The sequence below is a fragment of the Ambystoma mexicanum genome, chromosome 1q (genome assembly GCF_040938575.1).
Source record: "Ambystoma mexicanum isolate Mex_15411 chromosome 1q, UKY_AmexF1_1, whole genome shotgun sequence".
Classification (NCBI taxonomy): Eukaryota; Metazoa; Chordata; class Amphibia; order Caudata; family Ambystomatidae; genus Ambystoma; species Ambystoma mexicanum.
The window spans coordinates 621926361-621954204 of record NC_090922.1 but is presented as its reverse complement, the minus strand read 5'-3'; the positions used below and the strand labels follow the sequence as shown (position 1 = coordinate 621954204).

The 27844-nt window shown below is 45.3% G+C and overlaps 1 protein-coding gene across 9 annotated transcripts in view; it reads left to right on the top strand.

Moving 5' to 3' along the window:
* The window catches only part of KLHL20 (kelch like family member 20), a 1054184-nt gene that overhangs the window by 482990 nt on the left and 543350 nt on the right, over window positions 1-27844 (top strand). The window lies entirely within an intron of this gene.

Genomic DNA, 27844 nt, shown 5'->3' with positions numbered 1-27844 from the left:
CAACCCTGTTTATTGTATGTGCTGCAGAATACCCCAGTGTGGCTCTCGAACAATTCGATATCATCAATGCACTGATCAGGAGGGATTTGGTGGGGGGGGGGGGACCAGGCACCCACGTCTCTCGCTACACACTGACCACTTTGGTGTGGGACGGAGGGGTGAGGGTACCCGACATAAAACAATATTACTTGGCATCCCACCTGATGGTGAATGAATGGCTGTATGTGGGGAGGCAACTCCTACATACTAGGCTGGAACTTGACCTGGTGAACGGAGTAGACCCACTGCAAGTGCTGTACTGGAACTCAGTGTTGACATCTACCCCCAGCTGGCCAAAGGTTGGTGCATATCAAGGAAGAGGCCACAAGAGCGATGGGTTGGAACGAAAGGATTACAAGATTACAGCCTTTATGGGATAATCGGGCATAGGGGGAAATCGAGAAACTAGGCGGCCAACTGCGGTGGTTCAGAGTGGGGATAACCAAAGTAGGGAACGTGATCAAACAGAATTCAATGGTGTCATTTCAAAGGCTAAGCTACAAGTGTGGACTGCGCCAGGGTGAGGTCTACGCATATTTACACTTGGCACATGCAGTGTCAGCACAGTTTGGGGGACAACCTTGACCTTCCAGATCGCAGCCCCCCTGCAGTTTAACCTGTTAATGGAGGCTCTATGTAAAATGGGAATATCTATACTATATTGGGCCATCAACAACTTCTCAGCACGCCCCCTGGCACAGTTGAAAGAGGTGGGAGATTGATTTGGGTATCCTTGAGAGTGAAGAATGGGTGGAGGCTATGGTGGCAGCAAGGGAAGTAAATGTAATCTAGGATGTGGCTTATCCAGTATAAAATTCTGTATAGTGTGTATTACTTGAGAGATCGACTACACAAAATGGGTAGAGCCGAGATGGCCACATGCCTCCTGTGTGGAACTGGAAGGTACATTTTGACACATTCTCTGGAACTGCCAGCAGGTCTCTGCCCTGTTTGCAAAGTGTGCTGGGCAGAACGATCCTTCGGGATCCCAAAATGTTGCATATCGTTTGGGACTTTGAGGAGAAAATGTTGGGAAAGCAAGCCGATTAGTAATCGCTGCATTGGTGGTCAAAAGGGATCTGGCAGTCAAATGGGGCTCGGGAGACATTCCAATGCTTGCAACTTGGGAGATGGGAATGGAGAACTGCCGGAGTATGGAGAAGATAGTTTACCGGAATAGAGGGCTGCAGGGGAAATGTGTTAAAATATGGGGGATGGTGGAGGGGTGGAATACTAGTATCATACAGATACCATGGGCCATTGGGGGGGCCAAGCAGGACTGGGGTGGGTAAAGCCAGGAAAGGGGGGGATGCAGGGAAACCACATTGTGAAATGTTATGGTTTTTTCGTAAAATGTTTGTTGGTCTTGAAAATGCAAATAGTGGTTTAAAAAATTTGCGGCTCCTCTCCTTCTTGCTGCACAACCGTGTATCGTGTTGCAGTGGAAGGTGACCACGTCCCCGATAAAGAATGGATGAATGTGGCCACCAACATCGCAGTGATGGAAAAAATTACAGCTGCCCTACATGGAGAATCCACACAGTATGAGACCTTGTGGGGCGATTTTCTGAACCAATACGTAACCACATGATCAAAGGTAAACAATGATGTCCCAAGTGATAGATCGAACTGTATATACGGACAAACAGATTGAGACAAAGTACTCCTCTGGGGACTGAGGGCTCGTGGGGATAGTGTGTGCCACTGTAAGGATTTTGGCAAAGCAGCCCAAACACTGAAAAAGATCCATACCTGAATGTGACTTGCATGCCGCAAGCAAGACCACGTTGTCTAAAGAAATATGTTGCACTATATAATGTTCCAGGGGGAGGGTGGAAGGGGGGGGTTTTGTTTTCAGATCAAGAGCTAGGATTGTTTTGGCAAGTTATTACGAGGGATTAGACTGTGACAGATAAGTTTCACATCATCCAATACCTGTATGTTTAACCTGTTTTGTTAAACTCTCGATAAAATCAAGTTAAAAAAAAAATGAATAACTTAAAAAGGTTGCCAAATGTACAACAGCTTTACAAGGGACTGGCTTGAATCAGACAATTTTAGCTTGTGGGCACCAATGAGGAAAGAGAACCTTAAACTGTGTTAAAGTGCACGCAAAGTTAAGACAAATGTATCGGACACCATAGTGCAGTTGAAAGCAGATCGTTCTTAGTTCACACGTGTGCAAATTGCTTAAGATGGCAGAGGTGCATACGCAGATTTGATGAGCACATTCATTATGCCAAAAACAATTTGAGAAAAGATATCCATTCTATTTTGAAATGTATTTGGTCCCAGATACAAAAGTTGATAAAATATGTGAAGCTAGAGCGGTTTATTAGAAGTAGCTCAGGAAATATTTCCGACTTCAGTATTGGGCTCTATGGCATTCTTTAGCTGATTTTGCCAGTAATAAAGACTTGATCACCTTCTGGGCCATTATGAAAGCTATTAAACTTAATCACTTGCTCATTTGATTGGTCACAGAAGAGGCTTGGGTTCTCCATAATACTACCATTGGTTCGAATAATAGCACATGTGACGGTATTTATTCAGGAAATCTTAACTGGTCCTATGTTTCTGCGGTGTCACGTGGAAGCTTTGATTAAGCATAGCAAGAAGTCTAGAGCTCCAGGCCCTGTTGGCACATGCAATCTTTTGCCTAAAATGGATAGTGTGATCTGGGCTGCAACTCTACACAGGTTCTTTCATACGATTAGCTCTGCAGGCTTGCTACACTGAAAATGGATAGATGGCATCCTCATCCTGGTATTTAAAAAGGGTCCTCGTGAAAATCCCACCAACTATTGCATCCTGGCCATGTTGGATGCACCTGCAAAAATATTTTCACACGTTTTGCTGTGTGAATTAAATGTGTGGATCGACCAATCTGGTATTATGCCTAAAAATCAAACTGGATTCCAGAAGGGCCTCCGTACGCTGGATAATATCACACTATTGTCAGTTGTAGACTGCTTGGCGCGTTCATAGGCAGTCTGTATGTTGCGTTCATTGATTTCAGCACAGCCTTCGACACAGTTGTGAGAAACTAAATTTGGGCCAAACTGTCGAGTGGAATATTCCCAAAGGGCTGTTATCTATGATTGTCGCTTTGCATACAAACAGCACAGTTAATGTTTGCGTTTATCAGCAAGGGGTGGTTACAGACTGAGTCTGAACATGTACAGGACTAAAATGGTGAGTATATTGGCTCCCATCCTATTTAACTCCTACTTGGCTGATCTGTCTGCTGCCTTGTCCGGTGATGGGGCCTGCTAGGGTATGCGGATGATCTAATTTTGATGGACCTTACCTCCATTGTCTTGTAGTCTCAACTAAATTTTGTCTGAATATCCTGTACAGAACGTGTTGAAAATTGACATGGGGAAATCTAAGGTTATGGCTTTTCACTGATTAATTCCAAGTATAGAGTATTTAAATAGACACTTGATGGGTACCCCCTTCAGATAGTTAACTGAGTATAAATATCTTGGCGTGGTAATCGGCCATAAGTTAAACTGGTCTTCCCATTTACAAGGTGTCAAGATGAAATTAAGACCGCAGAGACATTTTTCATATAGAAATGGAGGGAGTGGGGGGGGGGGGTTACGCCATCCACTCCATTATTGGAGTGTACCAATCTAAAATCTTACCTGCAATTTACATATGGGGTAGACGTTTAGGCAGCATGTCATGAAAAAGCTCTAGATTTAATTGAAAGCAAATATTTGAAAATGTTGCTTAAATTACCACTCTGCACACTAATTGAATGTGTCTCTGGAATTTGGCATTTGTAGGCTAGCACTTTTTTTAAAAAAGGTAGAAGACTTCATTCTTTTATTTGGAAATGCTGACAGGCTTCCCTTAATGCACTTTAAGGTTACAACACTCATGCTGCGCTGCTTAGAAACTGCACCCTTAATCAGATTTTTTCTGTCTCTATGGGGACTTCCTTATACAGAGAATCCTGATGATTAAAATGATTTGCAGCATAAACAAATAACGTCATGTTCTTAGTTTGTATGACCAGGATCTTGTGACTAAATCCTCTAGTGGTCACTATATTATGTCCGTACTGCAAGTTACTACGTGCCCAGTGTGAAACACCTGAAGGGGGTCTCACCCGCCAGTCCCCGGGGATCTGTCATCCAGGTGGCCAGGACAAGGCCATCGCTATTGGATCCAGTTCCTGGGGGTGGGCTAGTGCGGGAGAATCACCTGGATGAGGGATCTTCAGGGAGTGGAAGTGGGCAAAAAACGAAGTGAGACGCGTTTCTCCTTCCCTGTAACACCTCCCCCCCATCCTACCAGGTAGGATACCTAGAAGCTCAACCCCACCCCTCCCTTTTCCGACAAACACTTTCACAGACAGTTAATTGTGGATGAAAGCAGACCAACACCAGAGCTGTATACCGGACATGTCCCAACACATGGGTCAGGCAGTCGGACAATTTCAGATAATTTCACACACCTGACTTCATCGCACTTCCCCACAGATAAAAGGCAGAGCATGAAAGCACACTCTTAAGCAAGGGATAACTCACGTGGAGGCAGCAGTTCGGAGATGGCAGTATAACACGAGGAGAAAGGTGGCAAGACCAGAAAGGGTTGCAAGGAGGGAATTATCCTCTCCCTTTTCAATGGAAGAAAACTGCTACTTTCACAAGCCCTTGAATATAAGAACCGAAGTCTGGGAATTGAAGCTGCAGAAAGGTGCATTGTGTGTTGAAGGTACCCAGGGCTCTCTCGCATCGATAGCCGAGGCACGGAGGAGCGATTGATGCTGTGGTACTGTCCTCGGCTCCTACAAGAAAGCCGTTGAGTCGGGGAGACTGATAGCAGACCGGTCTGTGTTGCAACCAAGGTTGCAAGCAGCAACTTTCTATGAAGAAATCTGCAAAGAATAGAGTGCAAATCATGTGATGAGCGACGCAAATATAATTGAATATCCAAGGAGTGATTCAACTTTTGAAACCAAGGTAGGTCTCATACAGAGTGGTCTGGCGCCACGTCGGTGCTCATTAGAAGGACTGTTAGGCATCCAACTGAGTGTAAAATTGTAAACTGAATCAGTGGTCCTGCAACAAGTCAAGCCAAACCCTGTGCACATTCGAAAGTCTTCAATTGCTAATATCAACTGTAATTGGTCTGAGCCCGGCTGTGGGAGACTAATTATGAAAAGGATTCTGAACACGGCTGAGGAGGATTCACGGTGTACCATGAGTCACCTGAGAAAAGATATTCTATAAGCATTTGAGAAGAGGATTTGGGCCCGCAATAGGGGGATCCAGGGTGAAGAGTGAATCGCCATACTTGAATACTTGGAAGAGAACTTTTTTTCATTTGTTTGATACATCAGGCCATCTGGATGAAGAGACTTTTGATAACAGACTTGGGCATAGAAGGCCCTGATGCCTGTAATAGAACTGTGTTCTTGTGCTGAAGAAGCCGAGAGTGTGCTATGCTCAAGTGAACTGCCTTGTCCCGTGCTGAAAACGTGGGGGAGGGAGGCCACCAGCCTGAACATCCTGACTTATCATTTTGTGAACACTTTTCGTTTTCATGAACATTAGCCTCACTATTTGTAACAGCGGTAAGGATTGGCAATATGTTTTTTAGTATAGGCCCTTTTATTTTGACGAGACTCCACTAGGACTGCATTATTATTTTGATGGTCGTAGCTTGCTCTAATCTTAGATTTGGGTTTAGGTAGGCATTTATCATCCTCTTGATAAAGTGCAATAGACACCTTTGAACTGTGTTCACTTGTCTTACGTTGATACCATGCCTTCCTTACACCAGCCTACATTACTACTTTCCCTGAAAATTTTATTGTCTGGAAATATTAAGGTAAAATTCAATTTGGTTGACATGCATGAAAAGATTGGTGCATAAATTAACCTACCAAGAATAGAGCAATATTGTAGGCTGTGTGGGGAAAATCTACTGGAGACTACTAAGCGTCTCCTGTTTTCTTTTTTGCAGTTTGGTTGATGCACGCCATAAGGCCTATGGCTATACAGAATTGAGCCATATTAATGTAGAATCCATCTGGGACTGTTAAAGAGCCAGAAATTATTAACCTGATATATTACATTGACACGCTTTGGACGTTCTTAAAGACCTAATGGGCACATTTGATCTAAAAAGAGGTGGGGGTTTAGCATTGTTCCTTTTCTCATTATACTCTGGAAATATGTAACTTTAATCATTTGCTTTAATCTTCTGTGGAAATTAATGCTTTGTCTGTGTAATATTGAATGATTATTTGCTGTTTTAAATGCTTTCTCTCGTTTCTTCATATTTTGGTATGTGTAACATAACGTGATGCAAGTCATGACTATTATCTTAATAAATAAAATAAAAAATGGATGTGTTGGTCTTTATAATTTTCTAAGGTGGGTTACATACTCTAACATCTTTTTGTTAACCCAGCTTAGCTTTGTAAGTGTGTATTACTTACTGTATTTTTATCTAAATTGTGCTAAGTGCCCAATTAAACACCAGTTGCGATTGTATATATGTATATTAAATGAAAAAACGTTGTTAAAGGGACGCTTTGGTTACAAGTTAAACCGAACCCCCCCCCCCAGAAATTGCGCCACCACCGTGCGCTGCTAAGACTAACACCCACTAACATGAAAGATGACGTCACAAATGTCATTGATGACATCAGATATCGTCTGGGCCTCTTGTTTTTGTTCACTGACCTGTCTAGGCTATTTTTATTTGTTTACTGACAATTTCAAAAATTCAAAAGGTGCTAATTATCTAGACATTAAACTTCTCATATGTTCTTAAAGTACTTTAATTATAGTTTGACCTGAGCAAATGTTGCACATAAATGGGGCAATAAGCAGGCCTCAAACACACAATTCATTTGTGTACATTTTTCTCAGGCCCCAGACGGTGTCCCTGCTCACTGTGCTCAGAGAGGTACAGCCCCACCTCACTGATGAGGCCCAACGAGGCTGAAACATGTATTTAGGGTTGCTGTTGGTACTCTTTTTCAGAAGGGAATTGCCATAGCATTTTGGTGCTGGACTGCCTATGTGGGTGGGACAAACACTGATTTTCCCATCTGTGAAAGGTACAGTGAGCAAAAAGAGATGGCTGCAAACTCTCAGTCAGTGGAAAAAACCCACAGAACTGGTGATCATGCCATGTTCTTTCTAGAGAGGAGCGCCTGCTACCTTTTTTTATGATCAACTCTAATGTCATTTTTGTGCTGTTTCTTTCTTACTTTAGTTTCCCTCTATGTGCCACTAATTTGTATGTATTCTGGGTATTTAAGCGTGTGGTAAGTTTTCAGTTAGCTACTTATTCCAAGTTTAACATTACTCAAAATTCTAAGTTAGCATTTATTATTTTACTATCGGAAATTACCAGATTAAAAATATTGTACTTTCATGGTGCATGCTGCAGCCACTGCTAATGTGTATGTATGATTAGGTTCCTGTATTAACGACACTCAAATGTTTTGTTTAGATGAGTACATTCTTTCATGGATTAAGTAGTTCACGATGAGTGTCCCCATCACGCCTGACCTCTTGTTACCAACATAATAAACACCCCCCCTTGTAGGGATAGGTCATCAAAATTTGAATGTGATGTCAACAGTGATGCCATCAATGGCATTTGTGATGTCATCTTTGATGTCATGTTAGTATTAGCAGTGCACGTTGGTGGCACTAGCTATGGTTGCTTAACTTACCATAACTTGTGAATTTCTGGGGTTTTTCCAGTTTTACTTGTAACCATAATGTCCCTTTCACTTTTTTCACTGAATTCCATGGGTTTTTACCAGTGTACCCTAATTTGCTACAACTTCCTAATATCATACTTACCAACAATATTGCAGCATTTGTGGCCGATGTAGAAACTTAAAACTGTGCCATTCCCCACCTCTTAGCAACATTTTAACATGTCTATTAACTCTTTCCACTGTTTTTGTGTTCACCCACGTTTGCAAACGTCTGACCTCATTGTTGACTTTCCGGACAGTATCACGTGGCCATGTGCGCGCTGCATGCTAATGTGTTTGTAAACTCCTCTGTGCTTCACGAACCGTTCGGAACTGTATTTTCAGCTGATTTAGGAAGTTTGAAGCGCCTACTCCTATTCTTACTCATTATCCATTAACAATCCTTTAACAATCTAGGACACAGCACATGCTTAGAATATTTGCAAACCTGCTATTTATCTTCAAAAATGGCATCAGCTATTGCCATCCCTCCTCCCCAGGAGCCACGACCAGCTGGAGGGCCTAGACAACAGAAGTGCAATAATTCAGAAAACAATGAAGAGGACCAGAAGATGAGGTAGACGAAATGCCTACCTCTAGCACCCAGAGAGAATCATGGGTGTGCCAGTTCGTTACCACTGTTGGGAGTGTACCCAAGGTGAAGAAGGTGAAATGCACCAAGTGCTCAGTCGTGGACAACCTGGGCAGTACTCCTACGGGACCACCTCCATGCGCCGCCACACCAAATCCAACCACCAGGATGCTTTCATAAAGGCTGTTCGTTTCTCAAAGTAGTAGGCCGCTTTCCTCTACCTCATCTTACTCAACCAGTACTGCGACCATACAGGCTACTTCTGTGGGGCACAAAATGCCACCAACTACATTGCAAGCCATAAAAGGGGCTGTTGATCCATATCTTTCGAACACAACCGTACTCTGAATATACTGCAACACACTACTGTGCAGGGGGAGCAGTTTCAAAGTGCTTTCGAGGCTGTAATCAAGAAGCATGAGAAACATTGCCCCCTAAATTACATGTAATGCAGGCCCAACATCTTCCCATGTTCACCTACCCCTCCATAGCTGTGCTTGCTACCCCCTTCCTTGCTTACCTCCCCACCTTACTGCCTGGACTCCTGCAAAAAAGAATTATTAAAATGAACACCAAAAACGGTTCCTGTAGGAACCACCTATCACAGTTTAATAAAACAAAAGTAAAAAAAATAAGCTTGTAGACTCCCTCTACTTTACATTTTTCAGTAAAGTAGTTGGACTCAAAAGATTCTCCAACATTCCCATTAGCATTTTCTACTATGCTAATGGAAATAATGGACAATTGTATGCTCGAGAAAAAGGGAGCACTAACAATTTTCTGTCCCAAATACTTTTCTCTAGCATACAATAAGGACCATAATCAATGGCCCTTCATGACTATCCACAGTCCCATCTCTAGGCCATCCATTATTTAAAAAAAACGGATTGCGTGTGCACAGTCGCACAAGACAGCCCTTTTAACCTTTTTACTGTTTGTAGCACTCCCTCATTGCCTGCTTTGAAACAGTCACACATATATCTACCAGTCAGTTGACAAAACTCTACATATAACCCTATCGACATATTAAGCTTACACAAACACACCAACTGCCACTTAGAAATGTTCTACAAATCCTTTTCATATGCATTTCACTTGGTTATCCCAAACAATTCTACACACTGCTGCTATACATGTACATCTGCATTTTGCAGTAAAAGTACATTAATGGAAAGGGGAGTAGGGATTACCAAGTGCTTATACACGTTCACAAGGAAAGTGTCGAGACATGCCTAACTGGGAGACCACTAGCTTCCACCGGGGGCAGAGGAGTCCCATGGGTGTGGTACACATACCCCAGATTGTATACCCGCAAGGGCAGTGCTGAAGGGGTAGGGAATTGGGGGGTGGAGGGGAGAGACTGGTGTTGTGTGTGTGTGTGTGTGTGTGTGTGTGTGTGTGTGTGTGTATATATAGATAGAGATATAGATAGAGATATAGATATATAGCGCCTGTGAGGTTCATGAGGGACCAGGCCACCGGTCTGTGGCAGTGGTATGAGTTAGGAGGGAATGGATTAAGTAAAAGTTTTCACAGGTTTCCGTAACTTAAGGAAATGTCACGATGCCTGCTCCCGGGGAGCCGGCTCAGGACCTGCGTCCCCGAAAGCGGACATCAAGTCCCCGGGGAAGGTCCCAGCAACCCCTTATAGGGGCCCTTTGGACAGCGTCCTGGCGCCTATGGCGCCAGGCTCATAGAAAACGTCAGTCCTGGCGCCATAGGCGCCAGGCTCATTGTGAAAGTGTTTGGGTGCACTTACCTGATGCAGACCATGCTGCAGAAACCCGGCCTCCTTGAGGCCTGAAAGGAACTACTTTACCTGTGGGACTCATTTACCACCTGGTCGGGGAAGGATACATGCCTGATTGGAGGAAGGACACATTCTAGGAACTTCTTCCAAGGCTATTTAAACCACAGCATTAGAACATTAATGAATGGACACAAGGGGAACCACTTATAGAAAAACTTACCTGGAAGCCAAGCAAGTTTGGTTCTCACCCATCCGAAAATCCAGTGACGTAACTGGATACCAACGCGCCCCTGCATCAGAAGCAGGATGGCGAGCTCGTCCTTCCAGACCCTAAGGTGAGACGCTATGGGGAAGCACAGAAGGGTTTTGAGGAGGGTGAGAGGGGTAAGTGGGAGGCCGATTGCATTACCCCACAGACAGTTAACCCCCTATTCTCACCTACAGAAGGATACTTCTGCGAGTCAGACAAGCCAGATCTGGGGCCCGGTCCAGTCCGTCTTCCGAACCCTGCGCCTCACCTTAGATGAGGTCACAGCAGAGCGAACCAGGCCAGCGCCCCCGTGGGAGTCAGGTGAGCGTTACAGGAAATCCAGCTCCAGTGTAAGAGGAGCCAGAAGGCTGTTCCAAAGACAAGCACCGGCCGAAGACTGAGACATGACTCGCACACTCTGTTTCAAAAAGCGTATTGGAGTTGCAGCAGCGGAGGCTCTAGCAGGGCAGTTTTTAGGGAAACAAAGTTGGACATATTGTAATCCTTGCAATTAGAAGGAGCCAATGCACACATTTTAGGGCTGCAGAAATTTGATCCCTGTGCTTGAGGCAAGGATAATTCTTGCAGCCCTATTCTAGATTAGCTGAAGGGTGCATAGACAACAAAGGGGGTTGTTAAGGAAGAGCCTGTTGCAGTAGTCCAGCTTACACAGGACCAGGGCTCTACAGATGTTGACCTTCTGGGTGAAGGTGAGGAACGGTGCAGTGCCTGTAAGGAGGTAAAGCTGACGGCATGGGCTTTCTTTGCATTCTCCAAAATGTAAGGAGTCAAGGAGAGAGAGGACTTAACGATAACCCCAAGGTTTTTGGCTTCACAGGATGGTGAGAGCCAAGGGCCCAAAGACAGCGGCCAGAGGATAGAAGAAAACCAGGGCACAGGTGTCACAGTAATAAATATCTCCATCTTACTGGCATTGAGACAAATTGTTAGCCGCACACAATGCCTCGATGGCCGTCAGACAATTTGAGATAAAAAACAAGGCAAAAAATTAGTTCAGGAAAGTTTAAGGAAACCAATCTGTTATTAAAATAATAATGGAAATGAGAAAAGGACATTCGGTGAGCCAGAGGTATGAAATACATGTGGAAGATCCACAATTAAAGGATAATCCCCTAGGGTACTCTGCAGGTACACAATGAGGTGGTGGAGTACAAACAGCCCAGTTGTAGCTGGTAAGGGTGGTTAGTGAGGAAAACAAATCGGCCAGTTCGGGGCCTGCTCCATGATGCCAATGGTATCATGTAACCGTTTAATGAGGATACAATTGTTGACCATGTGAAAGGTGGAGTGGACATCACGAAGCACTGTCTTCTATTGTACTACAATCAGTGGCTGAAGTGAGCGGGATCGGTTGGGAGTGGAAGTTATAAGCTGCCCAACCTATGGGTTGAGCAATTTAACCATAACTACAGGGCCGCTACCGCAGGCCATGTAATATAGGATTTTTTGCAGTATATTTTGTAGCTTAATGCATGTGTTGCTAATAAAAAAGCATATTTGTGTATACTCATCACTGCAGATAAGGGGTGATGGCTTTTGTACGAGACCCCAAGCATCCCAAGACATGTTTCGGCATTGTTGGGCCTCCTCAGTGAGGAGTAGCCTGGGTCTCTAGGCACAGCCGGCACGGACCCACGACTGGGCATACCCATGCCTCTTGGGGTGACTATAGCAAAACAAAAGAGGTGATGGCTGGAAGGTTTAGAATTAATCTTAACCTCTGGCATTGCTCTGGGCAACCCTCCAGACCATTGTTCTTCGCTTGCTTATCCCATTACAAAAGGGGAAAGAGCATATGTAAATCGGGCTTGGTCCCACCCCAAAAGGGGCAGTCCAGTCACAATGCTTGACATCTTGTGTTTGTTAACTGTAATTTAAATCAATCAATAGATCTCCTTCGTCAAGTCACTCCACCAAGTGAGAGTTTGATTAGATATTGTGCTAACCCTGCCACTCCACTAAGATTGGCTTCCTAGAATCTTACTCCAGCATTGGTTCTGAAAAACACTCCTAACAATGGCACACTATGGCTCCCAAGGGAAAACCCCTCAATTGAGGGGGTGGAGGGGCACACTCACAATCTTTGTTCCAGTGCAGCTTTAAACATTAAACATGCGAGTTATTTTGTCCATGCATTATCTGGCATTTTCAACACATTGCTATTGAGTAATATAGTAAAATGGTTGCCTTACAAATTGAATGACGTTTAATTATGGTCTGCCTTACACCCCACGTGTTGCATTCTCGTATTTTCCAAACTGACCCTGTATCCCTAGGCACTTCCAATAATTTTGGAAAACTGTTTTTCAGAGCGGATTTACAGGCAGTGTCCAATATTGAAAAGCCCAGATTTACAATGAGGAATCCAGCTGGGTTGCAAATGCTGCCGCTCTAGGGTTGTCCAAACAGGTGCTGGCAGGATTTAGCGGGATGAAATTGAATATTTATAAAGCGACCTTGTCATGGCTTCGCATTTTGTTTCAAGCAAGTGCTTATGCAATTTGCATGTGTCACTTTTGTTTGCATGGTTGGTGTTCATCACACATACTTTTAACACGACCTTTACCTCGTATGCGGAGTGTCGGGTAATGCTAGGAAACTAACCTACTGGAAACATTGTATTAACCATTTCACATTTAAGTTTGCATCTTGTTTCGTAAATGGATAAGATGCATTACTTTACTTGCTCTTTCAGACTATTGTCTAAATCGAGAAGTTGGTTATCAGAGGTCTGACATTCTGTTGCCCCTTTCAATGTTCTGTACCCACTTCCTGTTGCAGTGAGTTAAGAATGCAGCTTTCGTGCGGACTTGGTCCCAGCACAGTCAATGTTCCCTAAAGGTTGGCTTCCTGGGAAATCTAGTTTAGCTTCCCTGACTTCCCACAGCATAACGGATGTGACTTTTCTGTTCCTGGGATGGGACTGATTTGAAGGGAGGATGAGAAGTGAGGTTTACCCAAAACCCGGTCCCCTCCTGACCTCTTTAATTACTTAACCTGGCCTTTTAAATGTAGTTGATCTGTAGGCCAGTCAACACCATAGTGTTAAATGTGGCCAGGACAGAAGAAACCTTGCATCCTCACTCACTCCCAAAGTCAACTCCCTGCTATGGCACAATCTCAGGTGTGGTAAGCTTTTGGCACCTCCTCTGCTCTAATGCACCCAAGGGCCCTAGCCTGTGTTAGAGAGAGGACAGGAAAGTCATTGTAATAGAAGATTATGGCTTTGTTTGCGAGTGCAGCTGTTGAGCTTCTATATCGCTGAAAGACAAGTTCCTAGACACTAACCCTTGGATTTGTACAGAAAGCAACATAATAATGCAGTTCTGTCTGTGGAGAGCTTTGATGTTCTGCAGAAGACAACTGTAAGCACAGTGCAATATTGTACTGTAGACTGGGGAACAATACTAGAACAAAAACATTGGTTATTACTGTGTAATAAGACAATGGGCCTCATGACTTTGCCGGTTCGGTAAAAAAGCGCTGGTATTTATGTATACTGACACTTTACTGGACCGGCTGAGTACCAGTATGCCGGTGGGGTAACTTGACTAACCTCCAGCCAAGAGCTGGAGGTAGCTCGGGCCCCTCCACTGGTATAAAACAACCAGTGCCGAAAATACCAGTAAATCTCCCCGTGTAGTCCTATGGAACTCCTTGAAATGGGGATTTAAGGGTCGTTGTGCTGCCGGTAATATCCTGGTAGGTGCGTTTGCCGGTACCATGGTGGATTTTCTGCCAGGATACAGGCACATTTGGAATGAGGGCCAATGTGCCATTTTACTTTGCGGGGCTTTGCAATGAAATCTAGACAAAATATTAGGCTGTGCGTTCCCACTGTGGTTCGGTGTCATGGACTGCACACAAGTTCATCAGCTTGCACAACATGTCTGTGTTCAGATGTTATGACCAATAGTGGGGGATGCACCTACAGCACCAAGATATCTTGGTGCTGTAGGTGCTGCCCACTATATATTACATTTGGTTTTGATGATCCCTCTCTAAAATAGCACAAAATACACTTGTTTTTGTTTTGTTACAGGATTGGATGTGCAATCTTGCATGCATGACAAAATGACTACGTCTCTAGAGGAGCACAGCGAAGTGTAGTGTATAAAAAGCTAACTCAACCCCACACTACTACAACAATAGTGCTCCCAATCATGAACTTAAACTGCACTGCCTGACAGTATACCTCCTCTGCCTTTGCAGTAACGTGGGCCAAGGACAGGCTATGCTCTTGAGTGGTGAAAGCGGATAGTTGCAGCACAGTATGTGGTACCAAAAAAAAAACGTGCTATCGGGGTTCTAGAAAAAACGGAACTTTAATTAAACTAACAATTAAACACAACTAGTTAAACACTCGATACCCACCCCAGTAAAGGCAAAACAGATCATGCAGACTTTGAGAGCAAAGGGACTACCCATGGCTGTGGGTCCAATAATGCAGTGCGGTTCTGCAGTGGCGATCAGCTTCCAAGTCAAAGACCTTGGGGATAGAAAGTGATGTCAGGTCGGCACTGGAAGGCTTGGTGGCCTCTGGCAAAGAGAAGTGAAGACTGGCCTTTGTTGGCAAGTGGGCTCAGCTGGTGCTACATGGCATCTGGGTACCAAGAAGCTGGTAACCAGTCAGTGTTAAGTTGGGGGTACAAGAAGACTTGGTGGTTCTCTGATGCAGAGATGATGTAACTCCGGCACGGAGCACGACTCTGAGATGTGGAGGCGGTCGATCTCTAGGTCCGAGATCACTTCAGCAGTTCCATTGCTGATGCTTGGACTGCATTGAATGTGTGCAAACGTGCATTGAGGCAGTTCAAAGATGCAGGGGAAACCAGGGGTTACTTCCTTGGTTCTGTGGTTGCGAAGGCCTCAAGGGGCAAAAAGTATTTTTCTGTGCGTCCTAGGTAGGAAGAATTGTAGGGCTTGGGTGCAGGGTTCTAGAACCTCAAGCATATTCTTGAGTGCCAGTGTCTCGTTGCAGAGGGCTTGTTCATAGCAGTGTCAACCCCAATGTTCACTGGGAATGGTTAGGGGGCAGAGCTTTCCCCTGCCTAGGAGCTCTGTTTTCACCTCCTTGGCACAATACTTTGGAATAGACTGTATCCCCAAAAGCGTTCTAGATGAGTCTTTCTTGTCTTGAAATCCAAAGATGAATCAACTAAGTGTGGGATTTCTTTTCCTTGTGAAGGCGCAAAGCGCTATGGCAAATTGCTCCAAAGCAAGCCTGTTGTCTGGGGTCAAATCCATGCTGCTGTAACTAGTGTCTTTTGCCTTTTAATGTCCCACCCAGTCTGCTTTTTCTGCAGGATGTGAGTGGGGGCAGGAGATTTACGGAACCCAGGCAGAATCCAAGATAGTGGGGGCCCTCCTTTGGCCTAGCTCTTTTCTGGCTACTCACGCCAACCCCCTTCACATGTCTGCCTACTTCAAAAGGACTCCAGTGGTCTGCACCTTGGTGTGATGGTGGCTTTGTTATTTCAGGACTCCTCCAGAGACGGTGTGTGCCTGTGCCCTGAAGTAAAGTATTGGCTTACTCAGGGGTATCGAAAAAGCAGCTTCCTGGTGTGGGGTCCCACATGTTTGATGTGGAGGCACCGAGGCCAGGAGGCTAATACACACAGCCCAGTCATGACTGGAGCACTGCTGACAAGTACATCCAAGTGCTGTGGCTGTATATTTGTGTGATCCCTGAAGCCTCCATACCATACCATAGCCAGGCATGGCTTGTTTTTACAGTTTAACGTGCCATCTGATTAACAAGGGTACACAATTACGTTTTGAATCAGAGTTACAGATAAGCATAAGCCACCTATGCCTATTGTAACTTTGTGTTCCAGCAGCTGTCGGCTATGCACATGTGAAATTTGAACCTGCCATGATGCCACTGCAGGCCAGCATGACCATACCTCCCTTTCAGAAATGGATTTACCCCAATCATTTTATTTTTAAAAATAAAAACCTCTCACCAGATGGCATTCTGTCACATAATGTCCCACAATATGTGCTTTCTGTTAAGTTTGCTTGTGATTACTTGTGAGCCATTCAGGTTCATAAACTTTTTAATGTCTCACTTCAAATTAAAAAAAATATTAAACATAAAGGTTCAATTCAGGTTACACAGAAACCACCTACCCTTCAAAGTACATACTTTGGCAGGGTCGTGGGATACTCCTGTGTGCTGTCTGGGCTTATGCCCTGGGTGAGCTTTCGGTGTTGGCGGTTTTCGTTGTTTGGCGGCTTGTCGCTGGATTGTTTCTTAATAAGCAGAATCTCTGGGACTGATTTCCTGCTTAGTGTCTCTTCCTTCAGGTCTTCTCGAAATGTACTCCCCTCTCACCCCCCACCTTCCATCTATTCTCCTATCCCCTCCGGCTGACTCATTTTTCTTCTTTCTTTTTATAGCTCCTTCCGGTTAGTTATTTAACACTTTCTACATCCTTTTTTCTCTTCCCTCCTGTTCCCCTTCTCCATTGCTCTTTTTTATCCCCTTGGCATCGCTTTTCATTCAACACCTGCCTTCTCTCTCTGCCCTTCTCCTCTTGCGTGTCTATTTGGAGAAAGACAGACGGAGGTTCTTGCTAACTGTCGATGCTCCATCACAGGATTGCAGCAGGGACAAGCTCGGATCGTCCACCAATCATGTGCACCCTGTGGCTACTGGTAAATATTTTCTTAGGCTGCTTCTGAATTCTGTGTATGAAAATAACTTGATACTGTTTGCAATAGTTGTACGATGAGGTTTGCAGTATTTTTAGTATGTTTAGCCAAACTTCCATCTGTGCATTTGAGTGTGTATGCATTTGTGCCAGACTGCAAAACTGATCACAGTAGGCTCTCTATAAGCCGGACTTTCTTTTACTGTCCTCTGCACCTGGAATTTTGAAACCTGATCCAATTTTCCCGATGACCATGAAAGGGTAGGAATTATGAATGGCAAGCTACTGAGGCACAAGCTCCCCGCTCTCTTGCTGCTGTCCTTTTTTTCGACAGTGTCAGTTCGTAGACCAGTGTTGCCATATCTATCTATCTCTGAGTCTGGGGAGTATGTTTCGATTCACATGCTTTGCATAGGCGCCATCTGGTGGTTGGCTGATAGTATGACATTTAAAAAAAAGGGCTGTCGTAGGGGGCTTTCCTGTCACACAATCCCTATCCCACATGTACAGGGACCTGTGATCCTTTACGTACCAACATTCTAATATTTTTTTTCTGCCATCGGACGCAACTTTTAGAAGGCGAAGAATAATCTATGCCACTCAACACGAGATCACTTTGTCAGTGCTGAGTATTTTCGGATCAATATCTAGTAATAATAAAGCCACTGAAGCAGTTCAACCGCATCTGCTACAGTTATACATTAGGGAGATTTGGGCGTTTGGGGGTATTGGTTGAGACTTACAGAAATGCACTTATTTTTTGTACCCAATCCCCCTGCTTCGAATCTCTGAGGCCCAAATGTAGAATACTTTAAGTTCTGCCTGTGGTGTAGTTCCAAATTGCTGGGAGACGCAAACAAGGTCTGCAATAGTTATTGTGCCAAAATCGGCGCCCGGCATGCCAAAAATGTAAACCCAAAACAGTTTAGGATGTCATCAAAGCACTAGGCCGCATACGGGAAGAATTGGCACAAGGCGAGTCCAGCGCTCTAAGGAACTAGAAGTCAGGGGTTGGGACCAGCCTCCACAAGCCATGTGTCGATTTGCCAGTAGGCAAGGCTTTGTAGCAGACTGCCGGTCCCCGCCCCCAGCTTCAACTTGTCAAGACAAGTCATGGGGATGCCCCCTGGCAATTGAGGCTCCACATAAACCCAAATAAAAGCATAAACATCTGCACGACAGTAGGTGGAGACCAATGTGTTAAGAGGTCAAGGTCAATACACAAACGCAATGACACTTGTGCGCACATAACGTGAAGCGCAGTAAGCATTGACGCCGGTAAACAAACGAACCACACAGGCAACCCCAAAACATCAGGCCACAGAAGGGGCTCACCGGAAAGTCCATAACCACATCCACTTGTCACACAAGCTCGGGATAAAGACGCTAATACTGAGGGAGGTGAAACTCGCATTGCATTGATGCAGCAAATGAGGGACATCAACATTTCAGACTTGGAGGAGGATGGTGGAGGGGGCATATTTTTAAACCTTGCAGCAATGGCTCAATCTCTGATTCAAGTATATATTGCGCCAGAGGGTACTCTGCATCACCAAAAATAATGGACCATGAAGAACTTTAAAGAAACTAGGTCTATGAAGTTAATGTTCATAGAACAACATGAGGGTACCAATCTATACCCAGGCTTATTAAAGAGGGGGGCAGAACGATTTGTCATTGAGATTCATGAGCTGGACGAGGGTATTGATTTCATCCAAGACCTCTTAGATGAAAGGAAACTGGTGTTGCACTCTTTTAAATTGAGCTCAGGAAAAAGTGTTGTTCCCTCTTAATTAGACCAGTCCTTACCAAACTGGTAAATCTCCAGGTGAAAAGTCAGGCTGATCCAATGTACTTTAGGGGTTATCTGGACGCAAACACTTTGTCTGCAACTGCCAAGAAAAGATCCACTACACCCCTGTCTCCAAAAGAGTGCACCACCGTAAAGGAATGTAAACGCATTTCGTCAAGGCCAGGTATTCCAGGTTCTGGTGGAATGATAGAGGCATTGGGAAAACAGATTGTCCAGATTTGCCAAGCCTTTTCCCAAAAATTGTACATCAGGGGGACCAACTGCTAATGCAATTTTTTGTAAAACTTTACTCGACAGAAGCAGGGGGTGAGGTTTGTGAGAGCTTTGGTGATTAAATGGCCTGGCTGGCTAAAGGGGAGAGGTTTCAAGGTAAGCGAACCATGCCGTCTTCTAGACAAGCAGGTAGACTGGTCACAACTATTTGGTAAAGCGGATGTGGCATTCCAGATGCTGCTTTGCAAATCGATGGTCCTTTCGGAGCATGCCTTATACGCCAACTGCCCACACCAACCAGACATTTTTTCGCCAGTTGCTATACTTGTACGCAGCCACAGCCTCACACCTACTCCACAGCCTCACGCCTACAAATTGGAGGAAAATCGAGAGGAAGAGGACCAACCTTTCACCCACTCCTGGGAGGGTATCGCATCTGACCAGCCGGTGTTGGGAACAGTAACCCAGGACCACTGCATCAAACTATTACGCAAGCTATGTAATCTACCACAGCGGGAGAGAAAAATGCTGTGCAAACCACTAGATGGAAAAAAATAGAAAGTCTAGACACTACGGCTAAAAGATGTCTTTATTGTCTTTATTTCTTGGTACCTAAAAGAGAGCCAAACAGGCCAGTCTTGGACCTTCGCCCAGCAAACAAGTCAGACGGCTGAAGTTGAGTATGAACACTTTTCAGGAGGTGTAATACCACTCCTCAAGAGGGGCATCTACATGACACTTGACATGAAGGATGCATACCTTCGTATTTTAATGTTCCAAGCTCACCAGGGGTTTCTGAAATTCAAAATAGATGCACGTCATTAGCCGTTCAAAGTACATCCTTTTGGGATTGCATCAGCACCTTGTGTGTTCACCAAGGTGCTTGCAGTAGAGAAGGCTCATCTGTGCTGCCAAAACATTGCCGTCCATCCTTATCTGGATGACTGGCTCATAAGAGGTGAACCTGAAGCATTCTGCTCATAGAACACACGAGCGACAGTAAACCTTATGCACCAACTGAGTGTCTCAATCAGCCAAACAAAGTGAAGCCTAAAATCATCTCAAATGAAACAGATCCTTGGATCAGTTCTAAATACAGAACTGACAAAGGCTTACTCCTCTAAAGAAAGCAATAATGGCACAGGTCCCTGTTACCAAGTCGAAGCCCAAATAACGGTCAGTAGAATCATGAAGCTTCTAGGTATGATAGCTTCTTGCATCTAGATTGTCCCGGAAGCATGACTACGCATGCATCTCATTCAACAGTGGCTCTCAGACCCACAGTTACAGGGGTTGAGTGGATGGGACGATTTGGGGATGGTGTTTCAAGAGTTAAAAGTCCTCTAAATTGGTAGATGGAAACCTCCTAAAGGTCGGACTTTTCACAAACCCGCCAGTACAAATTACAATTACCACATATTCTTCACAGCTATTCCGCAGGCCCATTGTCAAGAGCTCACTGCACGGGGCATGGACTCAAAAACAGGTAACTCAACACATAAACGTGTTACAATTCATAGCAATAAATAAATGGCCACAATATCTTTTCAGGGAATGCTTTAAAACAAAAGTCTGCTCATCAACACAGACAACACCACAGCTATGTTATACATAATATGGCATTGCTGTGCCAGGAAACACAACTTCGTTCAGGCACAGAACGTCCCAGGCGATCAGTACTTACTAGCAGATAACCTAGACCACCAGGGAGCATTGACTGCTTACACCAGATCTCGCCAAAAGGTCCCTTCTGGGGAAGGATCCTGTCATTAAGGCTTTTGTGGAAGAAGTCAAGCCTGTGCCCCCACCATTTGCTCACTCTCCTCCTGCTTGAGACCTTAATACAGTTCTACATAGTCTCACAAGAGCCTCAATTAAACCAATGCATAAAGCCCATCTAAGGGAGTTCACTTACAAAGTAGCTTTCCTGATATGTATCCTCCTGCTGGAGGGGATTGCTGAGTTGCAGACTCTTCCGGTCTTTAGTCACAAACCTAAAGGGGTACTAAGACAATCAGTAAATCAAATTGATTAAATATTTTCCAAACACAAAGTGGGAGGGAAAAAGTACTGCTCACTCAGTGTCTGCAGAGCTATGATGTTCTGCGATAGCAGGATCAAAGACATTTTGAAGACGAGACAACTCTTGGTTTCCTTTACTGTGCGTTGATAGGGTGACCCAGTGGCAAACAACCTTTACTAGATGGATCATTGAATGCATTCAATTTTGTTGCACACTGGCACATAAAACTTCCGTTCACACACACAGCCCATTCCACACGCAGCACTGGTGGAATTTTAGCTTTCGTTGTGAAGGTTCCATTAGAAGAAATGTGTTGTGTTGTAACCTGGAGGTCAGTCCACACTTTCACACACTATTGTGTAGGTACATGAGCAGGAGCTGATCCACAGGTGGGGCAAGCGGTATAAACTTTTTTTTTTTTATTTGCAACTATTCCAGCAGCTCTCCTGCCACCTTCTGGTACTGCTTGCTAATCTCAAAGCACGTGAATCCAAGCGGATTCATAGAAGGCAAACATTACTTAACCAGTAATCATCTTTCCTTTGATTGCATCTGCACATTTTAGGAGAAAGTCTACACACATTTCCCGCATAATACGTATCGTCTCACTGTTTTACAGCACTAACCATGGAGAAGACTCCTTTGAAATGTTGTCCCTCTTGTAACCGGAAATTGTCTTGGAAGGATAGACGTTTGTAACCATTGTCTTCCTCGAGACCACCAGGAGCCAAATGTCGAGTGTGTAAGCTCTCCAAACCAAATACCCTTCAGGATCAACTTACAATACTAGGGGATGCAACTGAGCCATCGACTGAATACCCTGCCGGCACGCGGGAATCCGAGGCTCTGGAGGACAATTCCAGTTTCGTTAGTGGCACAGAGGAGACGTCAGGTAGGGAAACAGAAGATTGGCAAGTGCCAGTCCCCAGCTCCAAACAGCAGGTGTCTCACTTTGCTATGGATGCTTCCCCTGCTGACAAAGACAACATATAAAACACACGCATGGGTCCAGCATGGCATATTACGCCTACACCAAGCAAACGGAAGCATACTGTTTCTCACAAACACACAACACCCACTTGTACCGTTCACTTGCGTCGTAAGGCGCTACAGGGTCCGTGGAACACAGACCCTCAGCAAGCAGCTTGGAAGCTCCTAAAATCTGTGCGCCAAGTGGTTCGGTCAACCCATGGTCTGAAAACAGACATGCCGAATGCCTAGTTCCACACCGAAAGTAGCTACACATACACAAGTATAACTCTCACTATAGTACAAACGCCCAAGTCGGGATTCACAGGTTTCACCTCTCCTTTAGTGGGTACACTAAAGAAAAATAAACAAGCCCATGAAAGTCAGGGCAAAGAGGTGGTTTTTCCATTGCAAGCTACTCCTTCTAGTGGTGCTTGGACTAAGGATAGGTTTGAAAGAGCACTAGACAAAATGGTTTCTTTTATGGTCTTTTTAAATGAATATCCTATAAAACATAAGCATGTGGTACAGGAGGAGGAAGTTTGATCTAAGGCAGAGTAGAACCCCCTCACACCGATGAGTAGTCCATAATTTAACTAGACGCAGTGAGGTTTTTGTAAAAGACCCATGCACTGAACCAGATGACTATACTGTCCCATCCCCAGACATCATTGACTATCCTAGATCTTAATCACCCATTGATGGATCATATTTTATAAAATGATCTTCTTAAAAAGGCAGCTGATTATTTCAAAATCGACACTTGGCAGTCGGAAGAGGACACTGATTTCGTTGATGACATTTTCAACGACAAATAGGTCAATATATTTTGTTATCGCAGAGAGAGGAGATTAATACCGTCAACTCAAGCTCTAACCAGAGCTGTTAAAAGACGTATTGATAAGTGGGTCATGAATATAAAATCAAACAAAAGGATTCAGTAATCTTATTGCAAATGGACAAAGCAAGGCATCATTTATTGCTGGTTTGCAAACCATATAAACAAATAACACCCAATCAGCCCACTTGCCAAATGAACTGAACCCGCCTCCAAGTCGCCTTCCCCTTGCATCTCCTTATGGTCTGGCCCCTAACAGTACTCCTCACATCCGTATGACCCCTCTGCCCCCCCCCCCAAAGACGTGACATAATGTTCATTATGTACATCCGCAGTCTGTCTTCGCTTCTATCTTGTCTCCTATTGTCATGTGATTCTTCGCTCTAGTCTGACGATATTTGGTATAGTCCTTCAGGGGAGGGGTGTGGGGCCAACACCTCCTGACACACTTCCAGCCGGTAATAAGGGCACATTGTCCTGGCTAGTTTGGGCTTGCTCAATCCAAGATGGAGGTTCAAGTGACCTTCACCCAGGGCACCCGAGAGCCTTTGAAAGCACTGCCTCCGCAGTCCTACAACGCATGTCCATTTTAAGGAGCTCTTGGGACATGCTTTGCCTAAAGCCAATGAGTGGCGATTTCCCTATATGTTGTGCGCTACGCTAAAAAGAAAAAAATAACAAACTACCGGGAACAAATGTAAAAAGAAATGTGTCCAACACTATTCCCAGACTCCTCCCATATCGTGGTTTAGTATCTTTTATGATCATAGTCGTATCATTGCCTATTACAACATGAATCTTATTCCCCCCCTTTTAATCAAAAGGCATCGCGATACTGATTGTCTGATAGTTACTACGGTATTACCCAATTTGATCGAATATTATTGATCAAATGGTACAGCTGACCAAATTTGGCCACTACCATTCGATTTTGTTTCAATCAAGTTGGGTAAAAAATACTGAACATGGGGACCGGTGGTGTCCCCTGCTTCCTGAAGATTGGAGGTGGGGGACTGCGACCCGTGTTAGAGGGACAGAACTGACGCTGCAGGGTCAGGAGAGGCAGCGAAGGAAAGGTAGATTTGGTGAGTTTGGCCGCAGTAAAACTGTATTCGTGGTGAAATTGGCTACGGTCAATTATGCCAGTAACCATGCTGCCACGGTCAAACAACCCAGATCCTTTACTACTACAGGTAAGGGAACTGTGGCTTCCTTAGCCACATATGAAGATCCTCCTGATAAGTAGAGGGAAAGAAGTACTCCTTGGGGGGGGGGGGGGGGCAGGGTAGCTACATCAGCTGCTTTCCAAATGCGTATTGCCAATAATACTACTCTTATGGAAGGACACAATGGGACCACGTAGAGGACCTTGTTGGCAGTGTCCATGAGCCTCTTGGATCTGAAATTCTCAAAACATTAACAGAGGGCAAACGAACAGCAAACACCATTATCAAGAACACACTTGATACCGTGGGGACTGCTGGTCTGATGGTGGCAGAAGGTACACTAATCAAGAAATGCGTGGCTAAGGAATTTGGGTTTTAGACCAGAAACTCGGGCCACAAAACATGCCTCTAGAGAATGTCTAGTTAAAGTTGTAGTTGATGATCTATAAACCGCAAAGAAAGAGCACGAAACACTTAAAACTTTAGGACACATTTCTGAGAAATCCTTTCAACAAAGGGGTTCCTTTTCCAATTGCCATACATTTCGTTGGACAAGTGGGTGTTGTCAGTAAGAAATGAAAGAGCTCCCACCCAATCATCCACCAAGACTTGGATAATCCCTTTAGAACACCAGCAAATTCTACAAGCCGAAATAGAAGCTTGTACCGCCATCCGAGGTAAACAAAAGTATTTATTCTGTGTAATTCCTTGTTCCAAAGAATGACCAAACTAAACGGACAGTACTCGATCGGAGACCAGTAAACACTTATGTTGAGCGCCTGGAGACTGCCCTCGGGTGGTAGCAGTGCACGCTATAAATCACGTAACATGTTAAACCTCAAAAGTTCAGTATGAGAATATTGTTGAAGTCGTTCCTTGGTTCAATAAGGAAGACTACATGGCAACACTGGATACAAAAGATGCATACTTTCAGATTTCAATGCTGAAAATATGTAAGGTTTAAAGTAGGGTTGGCTTACTACCAATTCAAGGTACTTCCCTTCGTGATCGCGTCGGACACCCCGCCACCCCCTGAGGTATTCACAAAGGTGGTAGTAGTAGTAGTAGCAGCACACCTGCGCAGAGAAAGCATCCCAGTGTATCCTTATCTAGACGACTGGCTTAATAGGAGAGACACCACTAATGTCAGCAAAATAAACAAAAAATTGTAAATCTAGGCATCTCGATGAAAATAAGTCAAGCTTAGTACCATTAAGGAAAGGGTTCCTAGAGGCTAGATTTCAGACCAGGCACAGTCTTCCCACTCCAGCAAGAGGGTCAAAAACATACTAAAGCTGATTCCTTGTTATGCAGTTGATCCTCAGATGAGTCAGAAAAGTAATGCACCGTTGGGATCTGCTGCTGAACAGCAATGTCGATGGCGGCTTGGATCGGAGCTCAAGTTCCTAATTTCTATAATCGTTTCTGGTGCTGTTACGGTTATACATGAGAGCCGAGCAGTGATCGAGGTTGCCTGGCGTGTTGAGGCTGGTGGGGGGAAGTGGGGGGGGAGATCCGCATATTTCTGTGACCTTAATCTGGTGCTCTGCCGACACCATGAAGGAGGAGCAGCCTTGCCAGAGAGAGGGAGACGGCAAGCACGTGTGGGCCGCTACTGCAGGGCGGTGTGGCGCGCGGCCTACTAGTTTGAGAAGTGGTGGCTTCCTCAGTCACTGCTCTGCTCTCAACATCCATCGGCTTCCTTGCAGTGTCTGGCTCAGTGATCGCTTGTCGGAGCCTGCCACTGCACTGCAAGGTGGAACGGCGAGGACACGGAGCAGGCAGCCCACTGGTCCGGACTACCTGGGTGTCTCCCTCCCACCCCACCCCCCCATGGGCACACGGGGGTGGTGACAAGACTGCTGCGACGAGTGAGCGCCGGGCGGCCAGGGAGGGTGGCACGGCCTCTGGGAAGTGCACCCTGGCACTTGTTCCCAGGAGGGGTTCACGGAAAGCTGCTACTGGTGCGATGTGTTGGGCTGAGCCCGTGGGGTGGGGAGGGGCCCTGCTGACAGCCCTCAACTACCAACAAAGGTGGAATAGAATCTGGAGGAGGCCCATTGTGGTGAGGATGTTGACTGTCCCATGACTGGCTGCTTACTGTGTGAGGGTACGTGATATCTGTGCTCCCTCTGGCCTCGTACTGCAAAGACCATCTTGTTCTGCTTGACCCTACGTGCTGTGCACTACTTGGTGCTCTGTGGCCTCTGTTCCTGAAGCACACTGGGGATGGGATGCTGAGCCCCTGAGCAGAGTTTGCAGCTGAAAGTGGTGGCAGGCGGGACTGTGCAGTGCCGCCATTTAACTTTGCCCCCCTGCTGGGCGTCGCTTAGAGGCTGGGATCCCGGTATGATTCCTTCAGTGCCGGATCTTGAGTGTTGAGTCTCTGCTCATTATTATATTCAGTTGGAAGTGAATTAGTGGCCCTGGAAATCCTTTGGAGCACTCAAAATTGGGGTGTTGGCCTGAAACTGCGCTGGGCTTGATGAGAGCGACCACTGGGGCGAGCTTCTGGCCTGAGGACTGGAACAGTGCAGGGGAAGTGTACAATACCTGGCACAAGAAGGGCAACATGACATGGGTGCCAGGAAGAAGAGGTCCAATGGATTCCTTTACCAACACTCCTGGGAGGACCCCCAGGACAGAGGACCCAGAGCAGAATGATGGTCCAGTCACAATGGCAAGTGGAACCTGCGATGACCAGCTGATAGCTGCTATGCAGAGTTGCTTTATGCCTGTTATCTCAAGCTGGACAGTATCATAGTGAATATTAGTTAATTGAAGTCCAAATGGGAAAGAAAGTGGCTGCATCACGAGGCTAAAACTAGGATCAGGGAAGTAGAAGATAAGGTGGATCAACATGACCACGCTATAGTAGACTTGACATTGGAATTGGCCATGACCCGGGTCAAGTGTGACAATCTTGAGTCGTACCCATGCTGTAATTATGTGCACATAGTTGGAGTGCCTAAGGCAGCATGCCTAGATCCTACAGAACCATTCGTGGAGGACCTGCTCAAACCTATTTGGGATGGCAAAGTTTTCTGGGCATTTTCTGGTCAAGCACGCCCACCGTACTCTTGCTCCGGTACCCAAGCCAGAGGCCTCTCGGCGTACTGTCATTGAAATACTGCTTAATTACAGGGACCGAGACCTCATCCTGAAATTATCCTGAGAGAAGGGTACACTCTAAGAAGCCAACAATGTTCACATTTACCTGGACTTTGCTGCCGGGGCCCATGTCCTGAAGAGCTCATATGACCCGGTGAAGATGCTGTTGCGAAACCTGATGATCCCTGCTAAGCTACTGATGCAAAATTGGGGTCTGGTGCACTTCTTCAAAAACCCGACTGACGCCATTTCTTACTTAAGGCATCATTTCACTCCCATTGCAGGAATGAAGGAGCAATCGCAGTCCCAACCCAGTGGCAGAGGGCGCTGAACGACGTAGGAGACTGAACAGCACACTGATAATTTAGTTTTTAATTGCAATGCATCAGAACACAGAATTGTTAATTGGGCAATGCCGGTGCACATGGCCGTCTCATGAATGCCATGGATGTTCAAACCGCACCCTAGGACGTCTCCACAGTAGTTATGGGGTTACATCATCAAGTTAGAGTTAAATGGTGTGGGGGGGGGGGCTGTTGGGACAGACTGGTGTTGGTCACTTTCTGGTTGGGGTGATAGGATCGGGTGGGGGAGGAATGTTATGTTTGAAAAGATGAGACCTGTTACCGGACGAGTACAACAGTGCAATGACCCACTCAGGT